At 43.2% G+C, this 14,399-nt stretch overlaps 1 protein-coding gene across 5 annotated transcripts in view; it reads right to left on the reverse strand.

Annotated features, from left to right (window-relative positions):
- The window catches only part of OPCML (opioid binding protein/cell adhesion molecule like), a 502,807-nt gene that overhangs the window by 166,539 nt on the left and 321,869 nt on the right, over positions 1–14,399 (reverse strand). The window lies entirely within an intron of this gene.

Raw genomic sequence — 14,399 nt, forward strand, 5'->3', positions numbered from 1 at the left:
TCATTTAAAAAGCAAGGTCCACAACATGAAGACAAGCGAAAGCTCAGATTCAGGTAGGGTGTTTCTCCATGCTTCTATCCTCAAGAGTTAAGGAAAGTCCCTAAAAGTAAGAGGGCAAATTGAGGAGCCTTGGTTGGGGAACAAAATTATTCTCTTGCTTCTTTGTTCTTCTTTTCTTAGAAATGTTGGAAGGAATCTGTGCCTTTGCTTTGAGTTTTCCTTTCATTCCCCTGCATCTATCTATCCACCTTTACTCACAGCAGGCTCTTGAGCTCCCTTCAAGATTCAGTCTGGGGTTCTCTGTTCTTCCCAACTCACTGATTTCTCCTGGGTCACTTCCTTCATCCCCAAAGCTGCCCCATCACTTCCTTGTGGAAGATACCCAAATCTCCATGTCCTGTACTGACTGCCCTTCTGAACTTTGGGCCAGTTTTCTAACTGGAGTCCAGTCTGCTCTCCTGAATGATCTTCTGTCAATTCACAGAAGGCATTAAAATGAGATTCATCCTTCCCCCTGAAACCACCCCTCCCCATGACTCTCCTGTTTTATTTGACAGCACCAACCTTCTAAATCACTCAGCCTTGAAAATGCAGAATCAACTTTGTCATCTTCTTCTTGTATACCTCCCACATTTAATCAGTAACAGCAGCCTTTTTAATTAATATGGATGTGGGGAAATTAACGATGTTTTCAGATATGACAAGTAGTTTGGTTTAATTGATGTAGAGGGTATATTAAAGCATCAATGGAAAGTAAGACCAAAATGATAGCATAGAGCCTGATGCTGCGGAGCCTTATATTCTAAGCTAAGGAACTGGGAATTCATTTAAAAGAACACTTGGAAGGTGGTGAGTATATATTATAAGAAATGAGTTTTGGTAAACATTAATCTGGTCTTGACATCTGGGATGTTAGAATGGTGGTGGTGGGGATGCTATTTAAATTAAAACACAAAGGAGCATCGTTCAGTTATACACCAGCTGTGTGACTGTTAAGGTACTGGGCTTCTCTGAGCTAAGTGTCCTCCCTAGAAAAGAAGTTTAATAATATCTATCATAGGAGCATTTTGGGGGTTAGAGATAATGCACACAAAAGCACAAATAATCATGCCAGCACATCTGAGGCACTGATCGACTTGTTGACATGGTTTCAAGAGTGACTGCTACTAGGCAGGGGACTTCCTTGATTTCTTGGCTGGGACTTAGCTCAATCCCAAAGAATGTGGAGATTGTTCCTGGACACCTTCAATCAACCCCCTGTAGGGACCTGTGTCCTAGCATCCTTTAGACCACACACTCCCTGGGAGCACACCCGTGGCTAGTTCATCTCTACATCACCTACACATAGGAAGATCTCAACAGTGTTGAATGGATGAATCAGTTAATGAATGAACCAAAGTCCATAGTGATTTGCTTTCCTTCAACTTGAGTGAGGTTCCCAGCTATTTGAACAACAACATCCTTCTCAGGTCGATGAACACTTTTGATTTACCCTTGGCACCTGTAAGTGATATTATCAGGTACTTGGGTCTTTTTTCTTCTTCCAAGTGCTCTCAAGTATACTTTGAAGCTGTTGAAATTGACAGAAGGAATTTCCTCTTATATCTTCAAGAAATAAGGTAATAAGAATGCTTCAGTCCCACTGACATTAAAAGCTAATGTCTTTGGGCTTCCCTGGTGGTGCAGTTGTTGAGAATCTGCCTGCCAATGCAGGGGACACGGGTTCGACCCCTGGTCTGGGAAGATCCCACATGCCATGGAGCAACTAGGCACGTGAGCCACAACTACTGAGCCTGCATGTCTGGATCCTGTGCTCTGCAACGAGAGGCCACGACAGTGAGAGGCCCACGTGCCACGATGAAGAGTGGCCCCCGCTCGCCGCAACTAGAGAAAGCCCTCGCACAGAAATGAAGACTGAACACAGCCAAATATAAATAAATTAAAAAAATTTTTAAAGTTAATGTCTTTATTTATTCATCTACTTTGATGGACCTGTTGTGCCTTCCTACATCCATCTTCAGCTCTTTCGGTTTCTCTGTGGACAGTGTTGCACTTGCTCAAACTGGATATATGTATAGAAATGGGCAATTGGCAGCCCTACAAACCACCGGTTGGGGAGCCACTCTTCCTGCACTGATGCTGGCAGCTGTCCCAGGCCTCCCAGACAGGCTCTGACTTCTCTGACCTCCACCCTGCTCTGTCCAGACCTTTGCCGCCTACTTTCCCTGTGTTTGTCTGAGCATCTCTTTTCACAGGCCAGTGTCTGGCTGATTTGGCTTTGTAATTTGGGGTATAAGGTACAGAGTCAAACTCTTTTCCTGGAAAGGCTGACCCCAGGAGGCCTGCCCTCACCAACCCCCCTTCTGTACCTACATAAGTAAAGCCACCCTACAAGTGTCATCACAGCAATCTACAAGTCTTTCCCTTTTTCCCGTTTCTGGAATGATGTGATTCCATTCAGGAGACAATTAGGAGACATTCCTGAACTTAGGAGTTGAAGAAAAGGAAGGCAGAAAGATGTAGTGAGAACGAAATGAAAAGAAATTCTGCAAGTGAAGTAAGGGAAAATCCCTTGGACTTGCAAGTGGGCTCAATAAGTGAATGAGCACCCCTCCCTTTTATTAGTTCTTTCTGTTAATACCTTTAGAGCCAATTTTGCAGAAATTGCTGCCTAGGGATTTCTATCTATCGGGCTTTAGCTCCATAAGGAACTGTGGTGTAACCTGGAAGACAAGTGTTACTTTTTGACTTGTGATGGAATTTTATTTTCAGGCAGACCTGAATTTTAAGTCTACTTCCATTACTAATTACGTAACTGACGTTACTGGCAGAGTGCCTGAGTCACCAGAAGATGCCCAACAAATACTAATTGTTATTATTAATATTGTGCTACTATGATTATTATTATTTTGAAGATTATAGCATGACCAGGAATGGAATATCTCAAAAGTCAACTTGGCCCCTCATCTTCCTCCATGGTTGCTAGGGAGGAGAATGCTCTCTGGAATGAGGTGGCACCCAGGCTGTAAAGGCTGGTCATTGTGTGATCTTGGGGGTACTTCTAGGGCTAATCCATTCCTAGACTGTTGGGTTGCTAATGCACAAAGTACGGGGCTCAGAATATTTCCCAAAGAGCTTCTCTCCTTGAAGAGCCAAACACTGTCTTACGAGCAGCAGGAAGGACTCAATGGATACTGATTGAGCTGAACTGAATTGGGTCAGGTCCATGGTCTCTCCATCCAAGTGTTCCGTCTCTGATGCTCATTATAAGGAACTGGTAATAGAAATTCACCATTATGTGCTTTACTCACACAAAGAATAGAGACATAGCCTTGAACAACTTGCTTCTCTAAACAGAGAACACACTGCACAGCGGTGAGGATCTCATGAGCTGTGTGATCTTGGGTAACTTATCAAATCTCTCTAAACTCCAATTTCCTTCTATGTAAATCAACATACTGATGGTATTACCAGAAACATGAAAGATTTATCAGAAGGCTTAAATAAACCAACTGTATATAAGACATGGGCCACAGTGCCTGGCAGGCAGCACATGTTCCAATACATTGCTTGTTTGGCTTGTAGACACCATCGGGGATCCACACATCCTCTGAGTAAGGAGCCGGGTCCTTGCATCTTCAGATCTGCATTCTGCTCTGACACACAATGCCACATCTCCTTTTTCTAATTCTGACCAGTTCAGGGATGAGGGACTGCTATTTTTATTTCCCCTTAACATTGGAACCAACCCTGACAGTGCTGCCTGTTTTCTTGATTTTAATTAAGTAAGGCTTTATGGTACTTGCTTCAGTAAAGCCAGGTAATAGAGAGGAGGTTAGCTGGATGAACCCAGACCCGAGGGTGTTAATCCCAGCCTTGCTGAAGATGCTGGGCAATCTAGCTTGGCATCTTGTTGTGGAGGAGAATTAATTAAAAAAATGATTATGCTGCTCTTTGCAAATATGATTTGCAGCAGAAATAATCAATGACAATAAAGGAGGAGCAGGGCCCCTGGGGAGTCCCCTTCCCCTTACCCACAGGTGTGCTCCTGGAAAGCAGCCCCTCCTGGGCCCTCCTAAGGGCAGCCCGTGTTCAGTAGGTGTCCAGGCATTCCAAGTGAATGTGCGCCATTACTGCAGGGAGGTCCCTGAATCGCTGCAGAATAAGCTCATCTTCCATGATCCTTCCTGCTCCATCATAGCTCTCCATTTTGTCATGAATGCTAAGAAGTCTGAAATCTTTTTTTTTTCTTGTTACCACCACTAGGGCCTTGCTCTAAGCCCTTATCAGTTCTTTTTCTGCAATATTGCAGCAGACTTACAGTGGCCTCCTTTGTCTCCGGTCTCATGATAACGCAAGCCTTCCTTCACACCTGTGTGCAAGTGATCTTTTTATAAGCCAAGTGCTAACCCTGGGACCTCTCTGATTCAGGGCCTCCCTGCTGTGCAGAATGAGCTGCAAACCTGCATATGGATGCACAGAACAGGAGGGTCCCAGAGAGAAGCCACACCGAGGACTCTCTCCTGGGTCGGGAATTGAATCCAGTGAGGTAGCAAAACAACTTTTATTGTTCTCCCATCCACTTTACAGAAACAGAATCAGAAGGATCTGGCAACTTGTCATGGGCCTTAAAGCGATTATCTGAACTCATACTGTCTGACTTCCAAGACCATCCTCTTTCCACTAGACCATCATAGACTACTGATGGCAGGCACCGGGTACTATGTCCAGTCTCAGGGCTGCCTCTGCCGACCCTCTCAACTCCTGTGATGGAGCCATTCCAAACCATCCACAGATGCCTAGGACACAAATAGTCAAGCTTCCAGCCTTGGTCCAGGCCGCCCAGCACACCACAACCCCAAGCCCTCATCCAACTTCCTTCTTCCTTTAAAGGAGCAGCTGGAATGCCACCTTCCTTTTGTCTTGGGCATAGCTCATCCTTCCCTCCTCTGTGCTATTTTACAGTGGAGACCACCCTTCCCTTCATTCTTCTGTATTTATACTGCATCATCATTGCCTTTGTTTACATACAGTCTGCCCTCATCTATTCAATGCCTAGGACTGTCTAATCCTTACGTGTACCTCTGCTGCCGGGCACAGTACCGGCTACACAGAAGGTGTTCAAAGCCACTTCACTGAATGAGAACAAACAAAAAATAAAATATTAATACCAGAAATTATTCTTCTCCTTGTACTGACATTTGTCTATCTCTGTAGTAAACATTACAAAAAAAAATACTTTTTCATCTTATGAATTCAGGTTAGGGTAACATGTAAAAAATAAATTTAACAGGAAAATGCTAAATCAGCTCTGTATGAATCAGGCATCCATACATATGCATGACAATCAATTACTCGACATCCCAGTTTCAAGGGATAATATTTGTCCTGGCACCCAGCTAAATTCTAAACCATCTTGTGTACACCTATGACCACATCCTCAAGCATCTGCTCAATAATATAACAAAGTACCAGCACCCAGGGGGATGTCTTAGCTCTTTCTTAGATCAGTCAGGCCAATCTGCCAAAAGCACTGAAGAAGGTCACATTTCTATACAGATATCTGGTTGCAACTCCCTTGCCAGTTACTTTTAAGCCAAGTTTTCCCCAAACAAAGTGATAGACAAAAGTTCTGCCAGTTTCACCCTTCTGCTGCACAACTTGGGTCCCTCTTCTCACTGATGCCATAATTTATAGCAAAGGACTCTGCAGAGAAGGGGGGTGGAACCATGGCAAAACGCCGGTGTTTGTACCACGCTAGCTCAAGAGATAGTCAGCTCCCACAGGGAGCTGGGGCAAATGAACTCGAGCAGCCTTTGCTGTTTGCTGAAGGCTGCGGCTTGGGGGTGGAGGACAGGGCGAGCAGGACAGCCTCTCGGCTCTGTCGTCTGTGTCATTACTTGCAGCCAACGAAACCACATCGTTATTCCTAAAGGAGACTCTGGCCAGGCATTTCATTTGAAAACTGTCATTTTACAAATGTTTAATTACTTCTCAAATGCAAAGGATGACTGCAAATGTGCGATCTGTCCTGTAAGGAGCTATCAACCTTAACCTCCTTGAGTCACTGGCAAGAAAAACATTGTACGTAGAAAATTAAAGTGGTTTGATCACTTTGCATTTAAAATGGTATTTCTGCCTTCCCTGCGGCTTTGCTCTCTGACCCCATCTCTACCTCCAGGGAGATTTCCCAGTGTCAGACCCACGGCTCCGTGAGAGCTCGCTTCTCTCTTCCTGGGTCTCTCGTGCAAGGGATGCAAGATTGATTTTAGTTCCAGGTGCATAGCTAGGAAATCACCTGAAAATTAGGCTCTCATTTTAATTAAAGGAGACCTCTATGGTGTTTCTCTGGGTTTCTTAGAAGACCTAGCTCATTTGATTTTCATATGTGAAGTTTGAAGCTACAATCATTTTTAGTGGTGGTGGTTGTAGTTTCTAAAAATGCCATGTGTTCATTTAAATTTGACAAATATAACTGAGTCATTTGGGGCCCTTGACTGAGCCACAGAGAGGACCCAAAAGTGAGTGTGGGGAAATCCCTGCTGCTCTGACTCTGCTGGTCTCTCCCCCCAAAACACTTATTTCCCTCACCCAAATCCACTGTGTTTCAGCTCAAATCCCCACTTCTCTACACCGTCTCCCATGATACCCTAACTGGAAAAAATCATGCCCCCCACTGAATTTCCTAAAGTCCTTTTTCCAGAATGTTCTTATAACATGTATGGCTAATGACCATGTCATCGCTTTTGTCTTCTCTGCCCAAATAGACTTTAAGTTATTTGAGGACAAGTTTCTTATGATAAAGCACACAGCAGGCACTTGAAACCCACATGTTATATTGATAACAATTCCCTCAAGGTGTTTATATTGTGATGGGAGTGTGTATAGGTAAAGGTAGGGCTACAACTTGAAGTGGAGAATGATCAGTTTTACAAGGTAAGAGCCATGTGCTCCACAGATACAAATGATAGGAAGATGGTAATTTAATTGGAGGACCAGGACTATGTCAAGGCTGGTGGGGATAACTGTCTGGGACTAAAGTATTTCCAGGACAGGAGACTTTTGTGCTAAAGCTAGGAAAGTCTCGGACAAACCTTGAGAGTCGGTCACCCAACTCAAGGCTGCAACTTACTTCCAACAGCGATGGGAGGTGGAAAAACAGTCCGCACAAAGCCAAAGAAGGAGAACCTAGGGCTCCTTTGAGGAAGGATACAGTAGCCTAGCATCACTGGCATGAAATTTATTCAGGAGTGTAGTGGGGCATGGGCTAGAAAGGAGGACAGGGGCTTTGTAGGGAGGGGTCAGGGTGAGAACCTGGTAGATCATGGATCAGAAATGGGAGACTCCGATAAACACTTTGTCTGGATTTGTCTGCAGCCTCTTGCTGACACTTGGTTTCACTACCCTCATAATGCCCACTCCGGACCCGTCCTCTAAACAGTTTCCCGAGAGCGGCAGTGGTTCATTGTAAGGTGTCAGTGAAACTGGCTTCCCTTCCTGTTCACAAAAGTTTCGAGTCCACTAAGTAATTTGTCATGACGGGGAGGTAAGAGACATTGAGGATGACAGTAGATCTCGTAGGAAGCACATTGTTGGGAAACCCAATGGCCTGGGGTCCATTGTAAATGGCCCTTATTATCCTACTTGGTTGCTTTCCAAAAGGGCACCTCTGAATACACCACAGGCGTTGCTATTTAGGAGGCCAGGGTCCCTAATTTGAGGGCTATCCAGGGAGTCTGGGGACCTGGACAGGAAGCGGGAAGTATTGCTTATGCAGAGTGAAGAGTACCCTTTCATGAAAGTGTTTCTGACCTTGACATTTGATTATTTATACTGTTGAAAAAGTGCATAATTATTTCTTCCAAGTTTCTCTATGGCATTAAAGGATATGGTAGCCAGCTGTTTATGTGTTTACTGAGGGTAAAAGAAGAATTAATTGGATTGATTTATATTCCATCAAGAAGTATTTAGGCTGCAGTTCAGAAAAACTGACATTAAATTTTCTAGAAAATAAAATGTCATCCACATCTGCAAATCCTTTTTTTTTTAAGCCTTGTGGTATTAACTTTCTACATAAATTCATTGTGTTCTCACTAATGAACATACACTTATTAAGTACAAGTTTGTAATCTAAATAACTGATATTAGCCAGAGAAATTAATACAGCTTTTAGTTTTGTGCTCCTAATCAAGTCACAAACTGAGCCAACCTCCCTCATCCTATTTTTCTCGAGCTTTGAGTGACCAGCAGATTCTGAGACCTGATTTATCCTGGCAATCTCCTCAATCTGCCAATTCAGTCATGCTGCATGCATTGGAACTGGGGAGATTTGGGAGGGGAGGTTATAACAGAGACTAGAAGCTGGGAGTTGCTAACAGGCAAGGGCAGAAGACAAATGCTCGGGAGATAAAATGAGTCATGGTGGGAGTGACTGGTCACAGCAAAAGCAGAGACTTCAGAAGCCAAAATAAGTACAGCCAGAAACACAGGAGCCCTGGGAGGGCTGAGGGCTGCAGCAATCCAGATCACACCCAGAGCAGCCGGGTTTGCACAGGGCCCGGTGCAGTCCTAGTAGGTAGATGGTTGGATTCTGCAGTCTGGTTGCCCATTGTTGGTTCTTCCTTGTGTAGGAAAACCCCTGCCCTGCAGAGCCACATATGTGCCTGAAGTTGCTTCTCACTTCAAAGTTTCAAGGATCAGCCTCAGCTCATCCTAGACGGCCCACCAGAAGATGGCCAGAGGAATCTGTGACTAAGCAATGCGTTGAGAAGCTTACTCCTGGGCCATATCCCATTTCCCAAGGGGCAGAACAGAGGAAAAGAAATTGGAGAAAAATAACCCCCTTTTCTTGTCGAGGAAATGGCATGGGGTGGGCTGCTGCCCCTGGGTGCGTCACTCTGTGCACATCTAGGCCTCCCAAAGAGGCGTGCAAGCCCCGGCAAGCACCGGAGAAAAGCAAAAAAAACATTGAAATCCCTCTCTTTAAAAATACGGCACATTGGGCTTCCTTGGTGGCGCAGTGGTTGAGAGTCTGCCTGTCGATGCAGGGGACGCGGGTTCATGCCCCAGTCCAGGAAGATCCAACATGCCGCGGAGCAGCTGGGCCCGTGAGCCATGGCCGCTGAGCCTGCGTGTCCGGAGCCTGTGCTCCACAACGGGAGAGGCCACAGCAGTGAGAGGCCCGTGTACCAAAAAAACCAAACCAAACCAAAACAAAACAAAACAAAAAACGGCACATTAGGTAAACCTTTACCAGTTACATACAGGATACAAACCCTTTTATAGAAGGAGGAGCTAAGAGTTCAAATCTAAATCGGAGCATCTTCATTGGGCCTTGGATCAAGTCCAGCAAACCTCAAAGACGGTTGCATTTTCAGGGTGTGGCAAGAACTGCAGTAACTCAACACAGGCAACAAACAAGACAACACTGCTCACTGACTCTTATGCACCTGAGCATTCTCCTACACGGGCATTCTCTTGGGAACCTTCTCTGCGGAACTGTTGAAACTGTCCCTAAACACCCTAAAGAAAGTCAAGGAAATAGATACTGGAATCCTGGGTGTTTCTCCCACTTCTTTGTATAACAAATCTTAGGGATATCTGCAAATGTTGAAAGATAAACAAAGATAAATGGCCTTTTAGGGGGCTGGAGAGGGCGCAGCAGATAACACCTTGTACTGAGTTTAGAGAACAGACATATTTTTCACTTTCGAGCAATAGAAATAGTTAATAGTATCAAAGCCTGCTGAATAGCTGGACAAAGAAAGATTCTGGGAAACCAGGTGATGGATGCTGGAGAAATTCCTGGTGGCGTATGGTATGTGGGGATGCTTGCATGGAATGTGAGAACCAGAAGTCTCCAGAAATCTCTTCTGTGGGTGCACTGATGTCTTTGTTGAGTTCTCAGTCGCTTATGTTGAGAAGTCAAGCCTGTTACCAAACACAAGTTTTCCACCCGGTGTCCAGATCAGCAGTCAACAAAGTCAATGCTCTTTAAAACTGACCTGATAAGAATCGAGGTTGTATTCCATTGACTGTGACCAAGTTAAAAACAACAAAAGAAGGCATTGAAGTCTCCAAAATATGACCCCAAGCAACTTCCCCCTTCCTCACCCCACACTGCCCTCCTCAGAGTTCTCAGAGACCCTCTGTTCACGTGGCTAAGCTGACCTGCTTGTGCTTCCAGGCAATTCCTGCTTTTCTACCTGCCTGACTTGCTCTCTGTTCTTCTTTCCGTGGACACCCATCCTCTCCCCGTGTCCTCCCACTAGACTTCTTCCAATGCGAACTCTGCTTCCTGGATGAAGCTCTGTCATCATCAAAGTCATACTGCTTTTGAGATAAAAGCACTCTGAGTGACTCCTAACCATACCCCTCATTTATCTTTAAAAACTAAAGCCCAGAGAAACTGGATTTGCTCAAGGTGACCCAAGCAGCTAGCAGTGGTCCTTTGCACTGATGTGTTCTTACTTTATGCCTGTTTGCATATTTGTCTTATGATCTTCACATGCAGTGTTTTCTCACCACAAATGATGTGCTCTTTTAGGACAGGGTCTACCGGAAATGTTGAATTCTTGAGAAACTTAGAGGAAGGCTTTACATATTTGAATCCATTTAATTGAGATGAATAGGGAGAAAAAAAAAAGATCTTTCCCTCAAATTCAATCTAGAGTTAAAGGTGAAATCTTTAAAATGGCATGGATAATAAGACAGGCATTTCTCCGAATACAATTTGATTCAAGATCTTCAAAGCTGGAGGTTAGGTCTAAGAGAAATTAGGCATATGGAAACTATTTGTTCATTTTCATAAGCTGGAAAGTCCAATTATGTATTGAGATTTATATTTTTATCTCTATTTTAAATCTGATTACTTTAAAAAGCATTTCCTAATTTTCACCACTGTACTGAGTGTTTGACAGTTTTTATTGCCAAGGGGCTGATTAACTGGAGTGTTCAATTCAAATTAAATATGACACATTTATTGCACATATGAATAATGTTCATATATTTTATTCAAATAACCCCTAGACTCTACAAGGAATTTAAAAAATGGGGAAAAAAAAAAAAACTACCAGACTTTGAGTGTCAAGGAGCTTATCTTTTTTTTTTTTTTTTCTTTTTTCTTTCTTTTTTTTTTGACTGTTTATGATATGGGACAGAGTAGATGAGATAGGTCAAAAATAACATTTTAAAAAGAGTAAGAGGACTACTGCCTTCTGCTAAGGTTCTAGGAAGTTGATATCTGTGGGCTCTGAGTGAATCATTATAGCAAAGGGGAAAAGACCACAAGTAATAGGGTGCATTGGAATTTGCATATATCCTTCCTCTGCCATCTTATTCGTGGTGAAATCATGGGAAAATTGCTTCATCTCTCTATGCCCTAGTTTGTTCATTTGTAAAATAGGACTAATAATGGCATTGTCCTCAAAGAATTGATGTGAGGATTAAATGAGGTACTGCACACAAAAGGTTTAGCAAAGTTCATTGTAAAAACTCAGTACCTCTAAGCTGTTATTAGTTTTAGGACTAGAGACTACAGAGAAAACAAACTTTAGGCCAAGTCTATGTTTCAGGAATGGGAAGAAGATGAGTAGCCAAGATAAGAAAAAAAAAAAAGGATCGGTGACAAGAAAAGCCACAACAGCAAGTGGTGTAAAAGCCCAGAGATGTAAGGATGGAGAGAAAGAATACAGGCCACACCTGAAGGAGCAGGTCTGTTACACCCAGCTGGTTAGAAATAAAGAGATCACTTAGCAAATTACTTCTGGGACATTGACCAACCCAGAATAATTCCACTTATGCTTCATAAAAATGCTTTGTGTTGCTTACCATGTCTTTACCTGCATCTTTGGAGACATGACTTCCAACATGTTTTAAAATTGGATATAAACCAATCTTATTGAGAAAAGGCCGTGAGCAGCAAAAGGAAACTCACCCAATCATTATCCAGTTAACTGGATCCTTATGCATACACATTGGCTAAGTGGATGCACAAACTGATAAGACAGTTCATAGTTTGCACTACTGAAATACAGCTCTTTCTTGACATAAAGTCACAGAACATAACTTTTCTCTCTGTGACCAGCCATGATGATTTCTGCTATATCTACTAAATGTAGGGATCTGAACACAGAAGGTACAACATCTATATTAATTAATATATTAAATGATTAATAATATACTAAAGATCTGCTTGGGCAATTTGTAGTCCTACAATATAAAAAAGTGGCTTATAACCTGCCTGCTCACTGTATTTCCCTCACTTTAGAAAAATTTGTGTAGACGGGGGCCACTCACATGCATCACAGGTATACCCCTTGTAGCCTCTGAACGCAGTCCTATAGCTACACATAACTATCTCCCTCACTACACTGTTAGTAACTCAAACATAGTTTTCTTTTTAATTTCTGTACTCCTAACCACCTAGTCCATGCCAGGCCAGCAGGAGACACTCTACAAATGTTTGCTGAGCGACCAAACATCCTCTATCCCATGTCACATGCTGCATTGTACAGCTATTCCGTTTTCTTAAGAAAAGTGGTCCAGGTTGATACTTAACTCTACATCGCTCTGCTTGTTTTTCAACACGAATGGTTCATATCCAATTTTACATGAATGTGGAAATTCATGCTCCTTCATGACACATTGCACCCTAGGGTCCCAGATTATCAGCACCCAAGACCCAGGCCCTTCGCTGGCATCATGTCCAATGAGGTGGGTGGGACAGAGAGGTTTCCCAGTCTCCAAACCAGATTATAATCTCCTGAAGTGGGCTTTCCTAAGCTGGACTCAACAATGACAGGATATGGCAGAGAAGGCCAGTCAGACCAGACCAATTTACAGATCGGATCCTTGATTCTAAACACAGGTACCTGATCCATCACTGTGGATCTAGAGGCAGGCAGTGCTGGTCTGTCCTGTGTACTGCTGGCACCAAATATTTGCCTGGAACATAACAGGCACTCAATAAATGCTTGTGGAAATATGAGGAAACAAACAAATGAGTAACTTATTTAAGAGGAAAAATGGCAAGTGGAACTTAAATGCCATAAACAAAGATCTGAGCAAAGGCCCAAATGTAAGCTGTCAGTCTAGAAGTAGTAACAGATGAAATACCACAACTGAGCAGTGGGAAGACCTGGCAGCAGGTGCCAGGGATGCAAATCTGCTGAACATGGGCAACTAAGGCTGCAGGCTAAACTCTCTTTGAAGCTGAGGTTCAAGGGCAGTATCTATAGCCACTAGATTGAGGTTCCCCAGCCCTGAATACCCTCAGCAAGGCTGGTTTGACACTGTCTCAGATACAGCCTGGCACAAGATTCCAGATACTTCTTCCACTTAAGGTTAGAACTGGGTATAAAATATGGAGGTGGACTGTTCTCAAAAATGTGGCTGAAGGAGGACACATCTGCTAGGATTAGGAAAAAGCAGAAATAAGAGGGAAGCAGGCACATCATTAAAGGGACTATTTTGTACATCTTGTAGACGGAGAGGTCCACCCAGATAGAAGAAGTCAGCTTCAAATGCAGCTTAAAAAGCTGATTCTTTTTCTAGGTTTAACAACTACAGAGATAAGAAATATATGACTGTATAGCATGAGCCTGACCTTGTCATCTATCTGGGTGCTGGAGTGCTTGCTAGTGGGTGGTATGTTGACGAAGCCAGGGTTTGATGTAAGGGATGTTCAAACAATCTTGCCAAGAAGGCAGCTAGTAACTCAGCTACATTTTTCTACTAAGGTATTAGAACCTTTGGAAATTGGTTCTGCTCTTTTCTTTTTTTTTTTTTTTTTAGATTGCAAAATTGGATCTTTTTTCAGTTCCTTTCAGGAGAAGGGAGAAATATTTATGAAGTTTATTAGCAAGCAGACAGCACTTTACCTGATAAATATAAACTATTCCCGAGCCTCCCAGTGTCTCCTTTACTATCTCCCAGAGGAACAGAACAGGGTTTTTACACATTAAAATAAATTTTCAGTGCTTTATCACCACAGGCCCTGAAGGGGTTGAATGCAGTGTCAAGAAAATTATTCAGAGATTTTTCTTCTCCACTCACAGTAGCCTTAATTTAGTGTATCCTCACGTCTGCTATTTCTTTTCTGAGAAAAGCCGGAATAAATGCAAGTCAGGAAGCATTATACGGAAAGCTTATTTGCTTGGACATATGATCATGATGAGGCTATGGATCCACTTCTCTTTGCCAGAATATATTCTAAGGAGAGGCTCAAGCTGCCTTGTATTCCCAGGCCCTGGTTGGGGGTGGCTGGCCTGAAGCCACATGCTCTGGACAATCGAGAGCCTTTCTTCTACCTAAAAACCAGAATAATGTGGCAAGTATATGCCTGGTGGTATGTTTACCTTGAATCACTCAGATAATTGCTTTAATTCTACATTTCACTT

This window comes from Mesoplodon densirostris, chromosome 7 (assembly GCF_025265405.1).
Source record: "Mesoplodon densirostris isolate mMesDen1 chromosome 7, mMesDen1 primary haplotype, whole genome shotgun sequence".
Lineage (NCBI taxonomy): Eukaryota > Metazoa > Chordata > Mammalia > Artiodactyla > Ziphiidae > Mesoplodon > Mesoplodon densirostris.